General features: G+C 40.1%; 1 pseudogene; it reads left to right on the top strand.

Moving 5' to 3' along the window:
* Nucleotides 1-4,063: 4,063 nt before the first annotated feature.
* LOC115666941 (F-box protein At5g03100-like) lies at nucleotides 4,064-7,361 on the top strand (annotated as a pseudogene).
* Nucleotides 7,362-16,476: the final 9,115 nt, after the last annotated feature.

Raw genomic sequence — 16,476 nt, forward strand, 5'->3', positions numbered from 1 at the left:
ATTTAACACCTATTTAACACTCATATTATGTTTAAACCATTTATGACTTATTAGTACATTTACTAATATAACTAATCCATCTAACAACTTAGATCATTATATATGGATTAAGGAATGGATTTATGACCCATTTGACATGTTTATTTGTAGCTCTAGACTACGTGCCTCCCTTTTTCCGCACTCCTAGAGAGAGAGAGAGAGAGAGAGAGAGAGAGAGAGAGAGAGAGAGAGAGAGAGAGAGAGATAACATGGAGGCCAGTTTTGAATTTTGATCGAGAACATTTTCTCCAGCTTGACAGTGATTTGATTGTCCAGCCAGCTTGGCTGGACCCATTTGCCCTGAGTAGCAACATCCCATGCAGCAAACTTGTGGAAGCATGAACTGTTGATCAAGTAGGTCCGAATATCGCCTAATTTCTTAAAATAAAAAAACCTCATTTGAGGTTCAGTCTCAATTTTGTCGTGAACTTTTTTGCGTAAAAGAAGAATTCTCAACTTTCACTCTAATTTATTTGCTCAATACCACTAGGAGAGAAAGTTAGTGGAGTCACGAGTTGGTGTAGGCTTGGAAGAGCCCGAGTCAAGTCCTAGGTTTAGATGATTAGAAGCGGTAGTGGACATTTGAAGCTTGATAGAGGATAGATAATAGCGTACCTATGCAGTCTCAACCACTGAAAGCTTGCCATAAACGAACCATTTTAATCAAGGACAAAGAGATCTTACTCATTTATCTCATGGATAAGCAGACTAAGCTATATGTGAAATAATGCAACAGGGAAAGTGTCCTGCTCTATTAATTTAATCACGTCGGTCATTACAACCATATTCAAGCAATGCACCTTAGAATATACAGAGGATATAGAATAGTAGCAATTTTTGAGTTAGTATGTTGTCCTGAATTTGATGCACCAAGGCCTCCATTATCAGCAAGCTCAATAGAAGATACGAGGTTTACATTTTCTTTGTTTTGTAGTTGTCAAGTCATGGATGAAAGTAACCAAGACATGCAATGATAGCCAAAAACAATGAGATGATGCTAAATGATCTAGCAGCACTGACCACGGCAATAAAGTTCATTCAATGTCTGGTCGAAAAAAATTCCGAAAACCCTAAATGAATCTCGATGTCTTGTGAGAGACATCCATGCTCTAAATGAAGAAAAGTAACTCATTCCTGAATGGGGGAAACCCACAACAACCAAACTAGTCAACAGATCTGAAATGGCACAGCACACACTCAATTTGACTCTCCTATTTGAACTCCTCAAACCCAACACTAGGCTATCCAAAATTTCTGCATCGGAAGCCACTTGTTGGTTTATTTCGATCGAACAGCACGAAGCCAATCCTACAACCGTAGCCCAAAGACAGGCGAGTCCGAATTGCTGTCAAGCATAGTCAACCAAATATTAACCGGAGCATACATTAGGCATATTTAACCCAGATAACTGACAAAAAGATTTAACCTGCAGAGTGATAACGCGTGTTTGTGCCGGAGAGAGAGAGCCCTTTTCGCAAGCATCCCTTGACTGATGAAGAGGAAGAAAGAGGGACGGAGTGGTCTCCAGTGTTGATTTTGGAGACTGAAGCTAGAAGCAAACACAGAGCAGTGTCTACATGCGAGATAATTCAAAGCCCCTGTTCCTTTTCCTTCTCTTTCTTTGCTGGGTTTCCCCCATATTTCTCTTGCACTAATGGGATGCTCCTTCAAGCTCAGGAACTTTTGTTCGCCTGCACAATCGCGTCCTCCATGTAACTTCACGTCCCAAATAACCTCCTCCGTAGAACATGAGAAATTACCGACCTTCTCCCTCTCCACTCATTTTTCAAATCATCCAAAATAAAGGAGGACCTACCTAATGACTATTTCCATCTATTTCTCTCGAATTCCTCCTATCCAAACTCACTTAGGCTCCGTTCGTTTCGTTAAAAATATTACGTTTCTGAAAGTTATTTTTCAGGAAAATCACTTCATTTTCCGATGTTATGCTGAAACATGAAAATAAACTGAAAAATATTTTCCGTCGTTTGGTATGGAAAATCCTCATTGCACTCCTTTTACTAATTTATTTATTTTATATAAAAAAATTAAATTTCTAATTATTTTTTAAATTTTAATTTTGAATTTTTTAATTTTTGAATTTTTTTTTTTTACTTTCTTCTCCGGTTGCCGACCACAGTGAAGGCCAGTGACCTTGAGCCTCGCCACAGACCGACGAGGCTAGAGCTCGCCAGATCGGTGAGGCTTGAGCGCCGCCAATGGGTGGCGAGGCTCGGGCCTCGACAGATTGGCGATGCTTGAAGCGTTGAGCTCGCGAGTCGACGGCGAGCAAGCTCACTAGACCGCGGCTCGCAACCTCGCCAATCTCTGGCAAGGCCTCGCATGTCGCCGATCTGGCGAGGCCCAAGCCTTGCCGCCCTATGGCGATGCTCGAGCATTACCGATCTACGAGGATCCTCTGGTGACGCTCGAGCCTCGCCGGCTTGTGGTGAGGCTTGAGGTCTCCTGTGACCGGTTGCCGACCTTCGCCGTGGCCAATGACCGGCCGGAGAAGAAAGTAAAAAAACAAAATAAAGAAAATAAAAAAAGAAAAAGAATTAAAAACTAGATTTTTTGAAAAAGGAAAGAATAAAATAAAGTGTGTTTTGTAAAAGAAAGTGAGGTGAAAGAAGATATGGAAAATGTTTTTCGCTTTTCAGAAAGCGGAAAACATCTTCCTCACTTTTGACTGTATTTTTTTTTATTGGTGGAAAATGTTTTCCATGATTAGTTTATTTTTCGTGAAACGAACGCCGAAAAATCCGGAAAATGTTTTCCTAGAAGTTATTTTCCGTGAAACGAACAGAGCCTTAAGGTCCGTTTGTTTTACAAAAAATGTACCATTTTTGAAAAATACTTTCCAGAAAATCATTTTTCAGGAAAATGACTTCATTTTTCGATGTTTGGCTGAAGCGTAAAAATGACCTGGAAAGTATCTTCAATCGTTTGGTAAGAAATCAAATGGGTAAAGTTATTACTAAATTTGTATTTTAATAAAAATTTAAATTATTTTTATTTTTAACTATTAATTATTTTTATTTTTATATATTTTTTATTTTATTTTTTTCATTTTTCTTCTCCCTTGGCTGGTCGCCGGCCACCACAACAATGGGGTTGGCGACCTACCACAGGTGAGCTCCAGCCTTGCCAGCAGAGGCCGTGAGCTCGCTAGCCTAAGGTGAGCTCGAGGCTTGCTGCCAAAGGTCGCAAGTTTGCTCGATCTGGCAAGGCACGAGCTCGCCGACCTAGGGCGAGCTCCCCTGATCTAACGAGGCTCGAGCTCACTTGTCGTCGCCGTGGCCGGCAATCGGCCAAGGAAGAAGGAAAAAAAAGGAATAAAAGAATAAAAAAGAAAAGAAAATGAATAATTCGATTTTTTTAAAAATAATAATAAAAATTCAATTTTTTTTAAAATAAAAATATTAAATATTTGAATATTTTTAAATATTTTTATAAGACCAAATGTTTCATTAATTAAGGATTTGAGCCCAAGCGACGATGACACATGCATGGCTTTTGTGGACCCAAGGAGGGTCGAGACTAGAGCTCAAGCATTGGGGACTCGAGCACGACCTTTATAAACCCGAGTTTGGGTGTCGGACATGGGCGTCAAGGGGCCGGGCCCGGAACACGAAGGTCCCGAGCCCAGCCGCCACGACCTGGTCTGAATGTCAGGACTCGGGAACCAACATTGGGGTTTCCATATCTAAGCATAGGGTTTCAAGTCCAAGCGTCAATAGCTAGTCATATTTCGAAAAACATTTTCTGGTTCTTTCAAACGTCGAGGCGTTGTAGCAGCGGTTGAGGAGCTGGGGATTCCTTCGCCGTTATCGTCCAACATACTAGGTAGTACGAACAAGAGAAGGAAGAGTTGAGAGGTGGAGATTTTTGGCGGGTTCTGGGGTTTTCGCAGCCCAATCGGGCAACTTTGTTCTGGGCTCGTGAGAAGTGGGGCCAACCGGAGGAGGAGGCCTTCCATCTTCAAGCGATTGCCCTGCACTCTCTGATAAAACCCCAAGCTGTCAATTCCAGACTCACACTTCCTTTCCTTCCACTTTCTCAAACTGTCTCACCCTCAGAGATTCAAGACCGACGACGGATTCAGCCACCGCTAGGGTTTCGTGCAGCTCCGTCGATTCGCTTCCTCATTGAGTGCCGGCACACCCAGGCGATGGCGATGGCGATGGCGATGGCGATGGCGCCTGCAGATTTCCCTTCCTGGTACCAGTAAAAAGCCCAAGGGAGTCGCTCGGGGGAAACCCTAGAATTTCAAATCCATGGTGGCCACCGCCGCCCGCGGCACCATCCGCCGCAAATCCTCCGGCGACCGGCCGAATCGCACCATACGAAAACCAAGCACGAGGCCTGGGGATGAGGATCGAATCAGCGCCTTGCCAGACGACATTATCCACATCATCTTCCGGTCTCTCCCGTTCCAAGACGCCGTCAAGACCAGCGTCCTCTCCAAGCGCTGGCGGTCCACTTGGACCACCACCACCACCCACCTCGCCTTCGATGGAAATATTGGAAAGCCGTTTCACGATACCTTGTACTTCACCTCCTTCGTCCGCAGCATCCGGACCCGGTTCACCTCGCCCACGGTGAAGAGGTTCCACGTCACCAACTTAACGTACGATGAGTTCGTCCGCTCCAAGCTCGACTCCTGTCTCAGCTTCGTGAAGGAGCGCAACGTGGAGGAGATCCGCCTGTGGCTTTCCCCGAGCTTCCTGTGTGGACTGCCGACGTCCTTGTATTGCTTCAGTTCGTTGGTGAGCCTGGAAGTCAGTTCGTGCAGTTTCTCGTTGGATGGGACTATTAGCTGGCCTCGTCTGAAGGTCTTGTCGTTCGAAAGGGTGGTGCTGAGTGAAGACGTGCTCAAGGGAATTTTTATGGCAAGTCCTCTTTTAGAGTCCCTTAAGTTGTGCGAGTGCAGGTCGCTGCAGAACATTATAATAGATGCAACAAGTTTGAAAGAGTTGGTACTCGTCGCCATTAATTACTTTAACGTGAAGAAAATCTGGGCCCCGCATTTGCTGTCATTGCGGGTATCTGGGGACTGGTGGCCTATTTCCCAGTTCAGACTTGACGATGTATCTTCTTTGGTGGAAGCCCAGTTGGATTTTGTCTTTCATACTGATGTGGTCAACGACGACATTCGGACTGATGACATGAGGATACGTCGCGAATTTGTGAAGGAACTTTTTGAGAAGCTGCGCGGAGTTCGTACAGTCACCATTAACGGATGGTGTTTGCAGGTACAAGCTCAATATTCTCCACCATTTATAAGACGAACTTGTGTTGAATGGTGTCTGTGATTAGCACGGTTTACTGGTGTTTGTTGCCCTGGTCGTGTGACCTCCGCTCTCTATGGCCTTCTCCTCGTCTCTCATCAAGGGGAATTATTGGGAACGCATGCATAGTTAATTACTGGCGGATAGGAAGATTCATAACTTTTTGTTTCGACTTATAAGATAAGAACATATAGTGAACCTCGGAGCTTCTTCCCTCTGTTTAATTTCCTATAAATGGATCTGGGATCACTCAATTGGGGACAATGAATGCCGCTAGATGTTGCTAATTATTATGGATGCTGCTCGATGCAACATTATCAGACGCATGATTTTCACAAGAAAAACGGATGAAGTGGTTATCTGAAAGGGTTACTTTTTCAATTCGTTTTTTCAGTTTGTAGAGGAAATACGATATAATCTCGAAACGCGACGAAGAGTAATGGACCTATTCATCTTAGGTTGACTGAACTGGGTGATGCTCTCTCGTCACGTTAGGCTGTTGTTCCATGATACGTCTAACAGAGTATCGTCAGAATATTTTACAATGGCAATGGAAGGATTCACTTGGAGACTTCGGTCGATAACGAGGTTGCCATATCATGTGACCTACTACTTGAATTTTCAGAACCTTTAAAGTTCACAAGTTTTACATGAGAAGCACGTGTAAATAGTCTCTATTCTTAAAGACATTCGCTTGTTCGTTTCTACCTGTAGTATCCTTATCGGTCTTTTCCCGGCTGGGAGACGGGGTCAAAGGATATCGTATCTGGATGGGTTATAATTTTGTTATTCTTTATTCATGTTAAACAGGAAAAGAAATATTAATTAACTTTTCTATGTTGCTTGCTGAATGTGTTTAGGCTCTGTCCGTTCTGGAGATGGAAGAAGCGCCATCTCTATTGTCAAAATGTCAGAATCTGATACTACATGCAGGTGTTAGTCAATGGGACCTTCCCGGGATAGCATACATGCTACGAAGTTCACAGTGCCTGGAAAAATTAGATATACTCCTGACTGGTGACTGCTGTCTGAAGGTTTGTTCCATTGCTATGATATTTTCAGTTTGCTTCTTGTGCTGACTTCCCTTTCGCATGAATGTTTAAACAATGAGTTAAAACTCCTGAAGCACCTAAAGATGATCAATCTCGAGCTCTTATTTGTTCCAGCAATTGAAAGTTCCCCATGAATCTGTCAGTTTACTCAACATTTGTGCAGGGCAATATTAAGCTGTTTTAGTTCATATCGTAAAGTAACTGCAGTGTTGTACTGAAGGTTCTTTTGCTGCCATGTAGCTTTAGGATCTTGAACTAAGAGTTTAGCTATGAGCACTTAGAAAGAGAACATGTTTTATATGTGTAGATGAGTTTGAGAGCTTAGTTTGATTAAGACTCGATATGAAGTAAAACTAACTAGCATCTGCGGTGGACAAATGACAGTTGTTTGTTTGGAATTGTAGTGAGCAAATAATTTTTTTTCCCAGGGATCCGCATTTGATGCGAAGTTTCTTAAATGGGTATCTATGTGCAGCTTGAGCTTGACGAAGAATCTAAAGAACGTTTTAACTTTGACGAAGAAGATTTTTTGTGTTCACGGAAGGGGAGCTTCCAACATTTGGCGGAAAATCTCAAGAGAGTTGAGATCGCCGGTTCCGAAGCCCATAGTTCTGGGTCGAAATATCTACACGCCCTGATTAAGTTTATTCTTGGTGATATACACTTGTGCTGGAGAAGATGATTATCAAGGCTGATCAGTGCACGCAACATGGACAAGAAATTCTTCAAGCCGATGTTCTTTCAGAACTACTTGGTGTGAACCAAAATTTGCTGTTCTGTGGAAGAGCTTCCTAAAATGCTTTAGTTATTATGACAATCGGGGTTTTTTTAGTGGCAGGGGTATGTTGCCCTGGGCACCACTTTGCTCATTCCTATTCACTCTCTTTTGACATTTAAGTTGTATATAAGCTATGACACTGTTTGGTTTTGAGCATGTACCTAATTTATAATTCTTTCAAATTTAGTTTAGTTGTGAGTATGAATCTCTTAAGGATGACGTTAATGTTAGTGTTTTGGATTATCAGCATATGAAAAGGTGTTTCTCGAGATATTGCTCAGCTGTCTCTTCTTTTTCTGGCAAAATAGAAAACTTAAGCACTGGCTAATTAGTGGACAGAGGACGACAAACGGCAAGACAGCGCGGGAAAATTAAGTTGAAATCCCAGGAATTGTTGTATTTTGCTATTACATGTTTGACACTAAAAAATGACTAACTATTGATTAATTTTGACAAATAGCAAATTCAGTCAATAAGAGCAAAGTTTAATCAAAGCAGAAATCATCTATGAACACAACAATTGGCAAGCTATAAGATTCATCGATAGTGCAAGATGTCGATACAACAAGATGATGAGATTAGTGCAGAGATTATCAGAAAAATTCTTCATTTGTCGATAATTTGTAGGAGATAGATCGACAAAGTCATTGAGAGCAAACAAATGTAGATTTTGGCCTCGTGTTGAGGCAGTTTCATTAGTGAACAAAACAAAGGTTTGTCAATACATCAATTGAAGACTACAATGGATTGCCACGAGCGCACAATTGCTAGATGATTATGCCTAGAGTCTCGAGGTTCGTAACTTCTCGAGGATAATCTAGAATCTTGAAAAGCATAATTGCTTATCTATAATTGTAAATAGTGCTAAGATCTTATCTGTGGATTAAAAATCCATAATGGTTCATAAATAACCGCTACTGGTGGGATCAATCATGGAACATCTATTCTTGCTCACTTACTTCCTCTCGGTTTTTCTACTGTGACAAGTCTACAAAGCATTGTGTATGGAATTATTGTTGGGGAGAAACTAGAGCTTCGTTACCATTTATTGAGCTAGGAGTACAACAATCAAATTATTGTTGGGCCAGATGCATTTTCGGGGATTGGACAAGGGCCTATAGTTATAAGTTCCCGCCTAAACCGATTAGGCTCGAACCACGCTCCTTGTGAGGAGTACATCACAAGTGAGGAATACTCTTTAAAAAGAAAAAAAAACAAATAAGACCTAGAGAGAAAGCAGAAGAAAAAAAAGACAATTTTAAGTTGGGCACAAAATAGAAATTGACTTCGACCAAAATTATTCGGTTGGGGCTAAAGTTAATATGCACCCATTAAATAATCAACATAAAGTTCCTTAGAAGTGTCAAATTCATCCAAAGAAAAAGACGAAATTCCCACGATCCAACTTTGGTAGAGCATAACTTTTAATCCGAATATAGTCACGAGCCCATAAGTACAATACGAAAAGCTCGTTATGAGCCTCTTGCCACAGGGCCAAATGTTGAAGGCCATTTTCGGCTTAAAAATCACTTTTTTGACATGTTTCGGTCAATATTTTCAAACTCACACCATGTTTTCTCATTTTTATATTTTAATCAACTAATAAATTCAATTGAAGAATTAAATGTTTTCATTCTTTGAAATAAATATCACAATATTTCGGACTGGACTAGACCATTGGGAAGCCCGAAATTTTGGCCCGGCTAAAACATAGAAATAAAAACCGCCCATACATTGAACGAGCCATTTTCAGGCTCGTTCAGGCCGGCCTGTCCAAGTTTCGAGCCCTAAATTTTCATTTGCATCTTTAATGGGTGGGCCTAGGCTATAATTTTGGCTTGATTCGAGGGCCCAACCTGGGACCGTTCATTAATCACCTCTAATCATGAGAAAAAAGTCTAGGGGACAGATGAACATAAATTGAAACAAATAAATATAATAAAAGAAGCAACTATGTTTAACAACTACAGAATCGGCTGAGTACAGACATTTCGCATTTTCATACTTTTAATGAAACATGGAAGAAAACTGGTAAAATTATCTTAACCTCAGTTGCATGAATATGATCGGATAGTAATTGTAAACTTGCAAAAGTTAACATGGTTCCTTAATTATTTCATTTAATTAGGGTCAATTTTAGATAGATCTGAGGGCATGATAGTAATAACGGAGACATCATTGATTTAGAAGATAATATAGATTGATGAAAAAAAAAAAAGATGGCAAAAGCAATCGCGTACCCCATGCGCGTGCACAAGGGCTAATTAGTAATTATATAGAAAGCCGGTAGTCCCCGTGAAGTGAATCGAACCAAACCAAAGAAAAAATACCGGTTCAGTTCAATTTAATATAATGGCTTGAGCTTTGAACTGTCGTTTTGTCGTGTTGTCGTTGTCGACGCCCCAACCCGTGACGGGACTTGCTCTGATAAAGTGTGCGGAAAAGGAATCACATTCACAAATCCGAAGGTTGTACAGTCAGTTATGCAAAAACAGCCTGTTTACAAGCGACTTGCTCTAATAAAGGCTTCCCAACTTCGTCCAGAGATCCTTTGCCGTCTACACAGACTTCACGTTCACCAAGACTTTATTAGCAAAATATAGCCATATTAGGCTTCGCTCCTTCTGATTGCTGCTCAGTCCACTCCAATTCAGTGGACGTGGATTCCTTCGTCCTTTCCTTGGGACTTTCCTTGGTTTAACATCTTCGATCAAGTGACACAAATCTCTGTCCACGAGCAAGACATCCATCCTCAATTTCCATGACTCGAAACCTTTTCCTCTGAACTTCTCTACTTCAATCCGTGATTGACCAGTCAACATCTTCCCAAGATTCGATTTTTTCAGATCTTTCTTGACCAAGAAACCCTAACCTCAAACCTTACTTTGATACTGGATGTTACGATTAGGCGCACAAACACAACGAAATAAAGAGTAGAGACGAGAAAAGAAAAATCGAGATACAAGGTTTTATTCTGATTCACCCTTAAACTATGGCTACATCCAGCAAATGATTCTACTATAATTAACACCTCCTACCTCTCTCTTTTTTACAAGAGAAAAAGATTATATATAGGCAGCACCGTAGCTATTCATTGGCCAAAACCCAAATTACTAATAAAATACGAGCCCAAACTCTAAAAGCCCTCTGGCATCGCGGTGGTAGCCCCTGTGCCTTCTAATCGATGAGGAGTATAAACTGCGCCCCAATATCCCTAAGGTTAATTTGTGTCGATGACCATGTGATTGGAACACATTATCTGTCAGATCCAAATCAGACATTTAATCACTCAGCCAACCCATTATAATTTATTGTGCCCATCTACTTCACAATTAATCTTTTAGAGGAGATAGAGAACTATAGCTGTGAAAATGGGAGTTTCACCTTTTGATAAAGTCGTTTGATGAATGCTGCATCTTCACAACTGCAACTGCCTCATCCAGTTTTGATGTGTTGCAATTCTAAAATAAGTACTGCCAAGTACACCAATTAAAGCACTTCGCGGCACAATTACAACATAATACAGCTACAACACAATTAACGGGGGGTAAATTGTCTAAAAAGTCCTAAACCTATTGCACTTTTATCAATTTAGTCTGAAATCTTTCAATTTTGCTAATCAAGTCCTAAATCTTTTCATATTTTGCCAATTGAATTCATCCGGCAAATTTTAGCAAGAAATCATTGACGTGGATGCCAGCAGTTCCACATGACACGACCGGCGCTGAAGTGGATAGTTTTAATGATATTTTAGTATTTTTTCGATTTTTTTTATTTTTTTTATTTTTGAATTTTTATTTTTTATTTTCCTTTTTTCCTTTGGTTTTTTTGTGCTTTTTTTATGTACCGGCGAGGGTCACCGGCAACCTCGCCAGCCTCAAAGGCCTTAGACAAGGCCATCGCGACAGCGGGCGAGGTACACGTCAATTGAGGGCGACACGTTGGGCGACAAGCTCAAGTCAATTGATTATGAGGTCAAGTTTAAGGCCGCCAGCGACAGAGGGTTGGTTTGCAAGATGATGAGAAAGTACAATACGACGGAGGACGCCTCACCCGCAACCGGTGGGGCTATGAAGCCCTCACCCAGGGCCATTGTGGCCTCGTCTGTCACAGGCGAGAGCGCAAAGGCCGTCGCCAGATTTGGGCGAGGGCCGCCTCGCCCGCGGCCGGCGGGGCCGCGAAGGCCCTTGCCCATGGTTAGCGAGGGTTGCCGGGGCATAAAAAAATAACAAAGAAAAAAGGAAAATAAAAATATAAAAATTCAAAAAAAATATTCAAACATATTTTAAAATTATTCACGTTAGTATTGACCGTGCCATGTAGGAGGGCCATTGTACATTTCAGCAATTGTCGGTCAAAACTGGCCGGATGAACTCAATTGGCAAAAAGTGAAAAAGTTTAGGATTCAATTGGCAAAAAATTATCTGACAAAAAAATTGGCAAAATCGAAAAGTGTGGGACTGAATTAGCAAAAATACAATAGGTTTATGATTTTTTTGACATATCTTCCCCAATTATGGGTATACCAAGTAGATACTACCCTCGACATATACGCGTGCTTCTAGTTTGAAACTTAGACACGTGCCTTTGAGAATTGACTCCTTCGTTGCTCACATTACTAAATATCGCTTTGGTAAGAACGACATAATACTTGAGTACAATAATACCTTGCTTTTAGAGATGACTGGAAGCCGTTTAATCAACGACACCTTCCAATATATTTTCTCTAATAGTTACCGAACAACAAACATTTATACCGCGTGAAAGTGACATAAACATATCGATACAGATCTATCATTTCACAGATACAAGCTTGAAAGACATTTATGAGAGTGATAACCTAGCTTTCTGCAGATACCTCATGGACCACGGAAAAACACGAGACTTCTCAATTCAACGTAAACATCTCTGAACCTCGCACACTCTCCAAACGTTGTACTTGCAGATTTTGACCTTCCACTATAAAGCAAAGAGTTAAATGGTAGTGATCGTTGAGTTGGTGCGTCAAGGGAAAGCCCACAAAGATTAACAAAGAAATTATAAAGACAAATATAAAATAGAAAGATGTCAGGTAGATGAAAACAAAGGAGCAACGTGGATAAGAGCGTCACGGGTTCCTCTCTCTCCTCCCCTCCAGCGTCCATGTCTTCTCTATAATTTTTCTCCATTTTCTATTGCCAGGCCCATATTCATATCTCTGACTTCCGGGTTTGACATTTCAAAAATTTTGATTCCTATTTTAGCGCACCCCATGACAGCTTGTGGCTAGACCTGTCAAATGGATAGATTGGGTAAAAAATAGTCCTGACTCAAATAGACTCATTTAATCAGTTTTGATCCATTTTTCATATAATGCAAATTTAATGACCCATACTGGACCCGATCTTAATCATATCCAACTCAACTCATATTGCTAAAACATTTCCATATTTAATTCAAACTGAGGTGAGAGTGCGGAATGAGTGAACTTGAGATCGAGTGAGGGTGAAAGAGAAGGAAGAGAGAGTTATAGAGGTGGATTGGGTCTAAGTAAGTTGTAAACCCATTTATGACCCATTTAACACCTATTTAACACTCATATTATGTTTAAACCATTTATGACTTATTAGTACATTTACTAATATAACTAATCCATCTAACAACTTAGATAATTATATATGGATTAAGGAATGGATTTATGACCCATTTTGACATGTTTATTTGTAGCTCTCGACTACGTGCCTCCCTTTTTCCGCACTCCTAGAGAGAGAGAGAGAGAACATGGAGGCCAGTTTTGAATTTTGATCGAGAACATTTTCTCCAGCTTGACAGTGATTTGATTGTCCAGCCAGCTTGGCTGGACCCATTTGCCTTGAGTAGCAACATCCGATGCAGCAAACTTGTGGAAGCATGGACTGTTGATCAAGTAGGTCCGAATATCGCCTAATTTCTTCAAATAAAAAAACCTCATTTGAGGTTCAGTCTCAATTTTGTCGTGAACTTTTTTGCGTAAAAGAAGAACTCTCAACTTTCACTCTAATTTATTTGCTCAATACCACTAGGAGAGAAAGTTAGTGGAGTCACGAGTTGGTGTAGGCTTGGGAGAGCCCGAGTCAAGTCCTAAGTTTAGATGATTAGAAGCGGTATTGGACATTTGAAGCTTGATAGAGGATAGATAATAGCGTACCTATGCAGTCTCAACCACTGAAAGCTTGCCATAAACGAACCATTTTAATCAAGGACAAAGAGATCTTACTCATTTATCTCATGGATAAGCAGACTAAGCTATATGTGAAATAAAGCAACAGGGAAAGTGTCCTGCTCTATTAATTTAATCACGTCGGTCATTACAACCATATTCAAGCAATGCACCTTAGAATATACAGAGGATATAGAATAGTAGCAATTTTTGAGTTAGTATGTTGTGCTGAATTTGATGCACCAAGGCCTCCATTATCAGCAAGCTCAATAGAAGATACGAGGTTTACATTTTCTTTGTTTTGTAGTTGTCAAGTCATGGATGAAAGTAACCAAGACATGCAATGATAGCCAAAAACAATGAGATGATTGTAAATGATCTAGCAGCACTGACCACGGCAATAAAGTTCATTCAATGTCTGGTCGAAAAGAATTCCGAAAGCCCTAAATGAATCTCGATGTCTTGTGAGAGACATCCATGCTCTAAATGAAGAAAAGTAACTCATTCCTGAATGGGGGAAACCCACAACAACCAAACTAGTCAACAGATCTGAAATGGCACAGCACACACTCAATTTGACTCTCCTATTTGAACTCCTCAAACCCAACACTAGGCTATCCAAAATTTCTGCATCGGAAGCCACTTGTTGGTTTATTTCGATCGAACAGCACGAAGCCAATCCTACAACCGTAGCCCAAAGACAGGCGAGTCCGAATTGCTGTCAAGCATAGTCAACCAAATATTAACTGGAGCATACATTAGGCATATTTAACCCAGATAATTGACAAAAAGATTTAACCTGCAGAGTGATAACGTGTGTTTGTGCCGGAGAGTGAGAGCGCTTTTCGCAAGCATCTCTTGACTGATGAAGAGGAAGAAAGAGGGTCGGAGTGGTCTCTAGTGTTGATTTTGGAGACTGAAGCTAGAAGCAAACGCACAGCAGTGTCTACATGGACCGATTCGAGAGGAGTGGAACGAGATAATTCAAAGCCCCTGTTCCTTTTCCTTCTCTTTCTTTGCTGAGTCTCCCCCCATATTTTCCTTGCACTAATGGGATGCTTCTTCAAGCTCAGGAACTTCTGTTCGCCTGCACAATCGCGTCCTCCATGTAACTTCACGTCCCACATAACCTCCTCCGTAGAACATGAGAAATTACCGACCTTCTCCCTCTCCTCTCATTTTTCAAATCATCCAAAGTAAAGGAGACCTACCTAATGACCATTTCCATCTATTTCTCTCGAATTCCTCTTATCCAAACCCACTTAGGCTCTATTCGTTTCGCGAAAAATATGACGATTCTAAAAAATATTTTTCAGAAAGCCATTTTTAAGGAAAATGACTTCATTTTCCGGTGTTCGACTAAAACATGAAAATGAACTGAAAAATATTTTCTATCGTTTGGTATGGAAAATCCTCATTGCACTCATTTTAATAATTTCTTTATTTTATATAATTTTTTTTTGAATTTCTAATTATTTTTTAATTTTGAATTTTTTTAATAATTTTTTTCTTTTCTTTCTTTTTTGGGTTAATGCCACAAAAAACCCCAAACTGGTACATTTGAGACAATTTTACCCTACGTTAGTTTCCGTTAAATTTTACTGTTAAATTGCTTTGTTAAATGACACCCGGTAGTTGACAAATATACCAGTTTTGGATTTTACCCTCTATTTATCACATAAATACAAGTTTGTAATTTTTTTTTTGCATTAATCCAATTTAACTGAAATGAACAGATGGTAAATTTGTCACAAATATACCAGTTTGGGGTTTTTTATGGTCAAAAAATTAGTTTTTGGTAAAATTGTCGCAAGTGTATCAGTTTGGGGTTTTTAGTGGTCAAAAAATTAATTTTAGGTAAAATTGTCACAAATATACAAGTTTAAGCTGCGTTGATCGTCTGGATTTCTAATCAAGATAGGATTAGATAGGATAGGATTTGAAATTCAAGGGATTTGCTGTATCCTATCTACTGTTTGGTGAATTACGGAAATAAAGCCGGATATTTTAACATCTTACCATATTTATTATTTGCTATGAACGTAATATTAATGTAAATGAACCCAAGAATTGCATAAACGGAGATTATAAAAATCTCTCTCACGACACTCTTACTTATTTCATTTTTATTTGCTTATTTTTTATTATTTTTGTCTCTCTTTTTTAATTATTTTGTTTTTTATTTCTTTTTTCCCCTTCCATCATTCTCTAATAAAATTTTATTAAATAGTAAGCTATACTAATATACCTAAAATATATAATAAATATAACTACATCAGTATTGATTTATATATGAAATTTATATCACAAGATATAAATAAATTTTGAATATATAAATAAAAATAAGAATAAATAAAAAACGAAATTATTGTTATTTTTTTGTTATTTTGAATTTTTATATTAAAATTCATATGTTATTTATATTCAAATATTATTTTAATTTTATTAATTTAACAAGTTTTTTATTCGACAAAATTAACTTTTATATTATGAATATTAGAAATCCTATCCACCTTTATCCCACCTTCCCCATGGGATAATTTTATCTGGGCTATATCCTTCCTATCTCCAACTTTATCCTATCTTGGGCAAACACCAAACACGGGAATAGGATAAAATTTATCGTATCCCGAATTTTATCCCGATTACCAAACGTAGGGTTTTTCTTGGTATTAACCCTTCTTTTTATTTTACTTTCCTCTCTAGCTAATTGCCAACCACGGTGACGGACGGTGACCTTGAGCCTCACCACAGGCTGACAAGGCTTGAGCTCATCAGATCGGTGAGGCTTGAGCGCTGCTAATAGACAGTGAGGCTTGGGCCTTGACAGATCGGCGACGCTCGAGGCCTCGAGCTTGTGAGTCGAGGGCGAGCAAGCTCGCTAGACCGCGGCTCGCGAGGTGGCGGCGAGGTAGCTCACCGAACTCTGGCGAGGCCTCGAGTGTCGCCGATCTGGCGAGGCCCGAGCCTCGCGGCCCTTTGGCAATGCTCGAGTGATGCTAATCTACTAGGCTCCTCTAGCGATGCTCGAGCCTCGCCGGCTTGTGGCTCGAGGTCGCCTGTGATCGGTCGCCGGCCTTCGCCATGGCCGATGACCGGCCGAAGAAGAAAGTAAAAAAAAAAAACGAGAGAAAAGAA

This window comes from Syzygium oleosum, unplaced genomic scaffold (assembly GCF_021117445.2).
Source record: "Syzygium oleosum isolate NSW1041296 unplaced genomic scaffold, Sole_v2.1 Sole_v2.50, whole genome shotgun sequence".
Taxonomy (NCBI): domain Eukaryota; kingdom Viridiplantae; phylum Streptophyta; class Magnoliopsida; order Myrtales; family Myrtaceae; genus Syzygium; species Syzygium oleosum.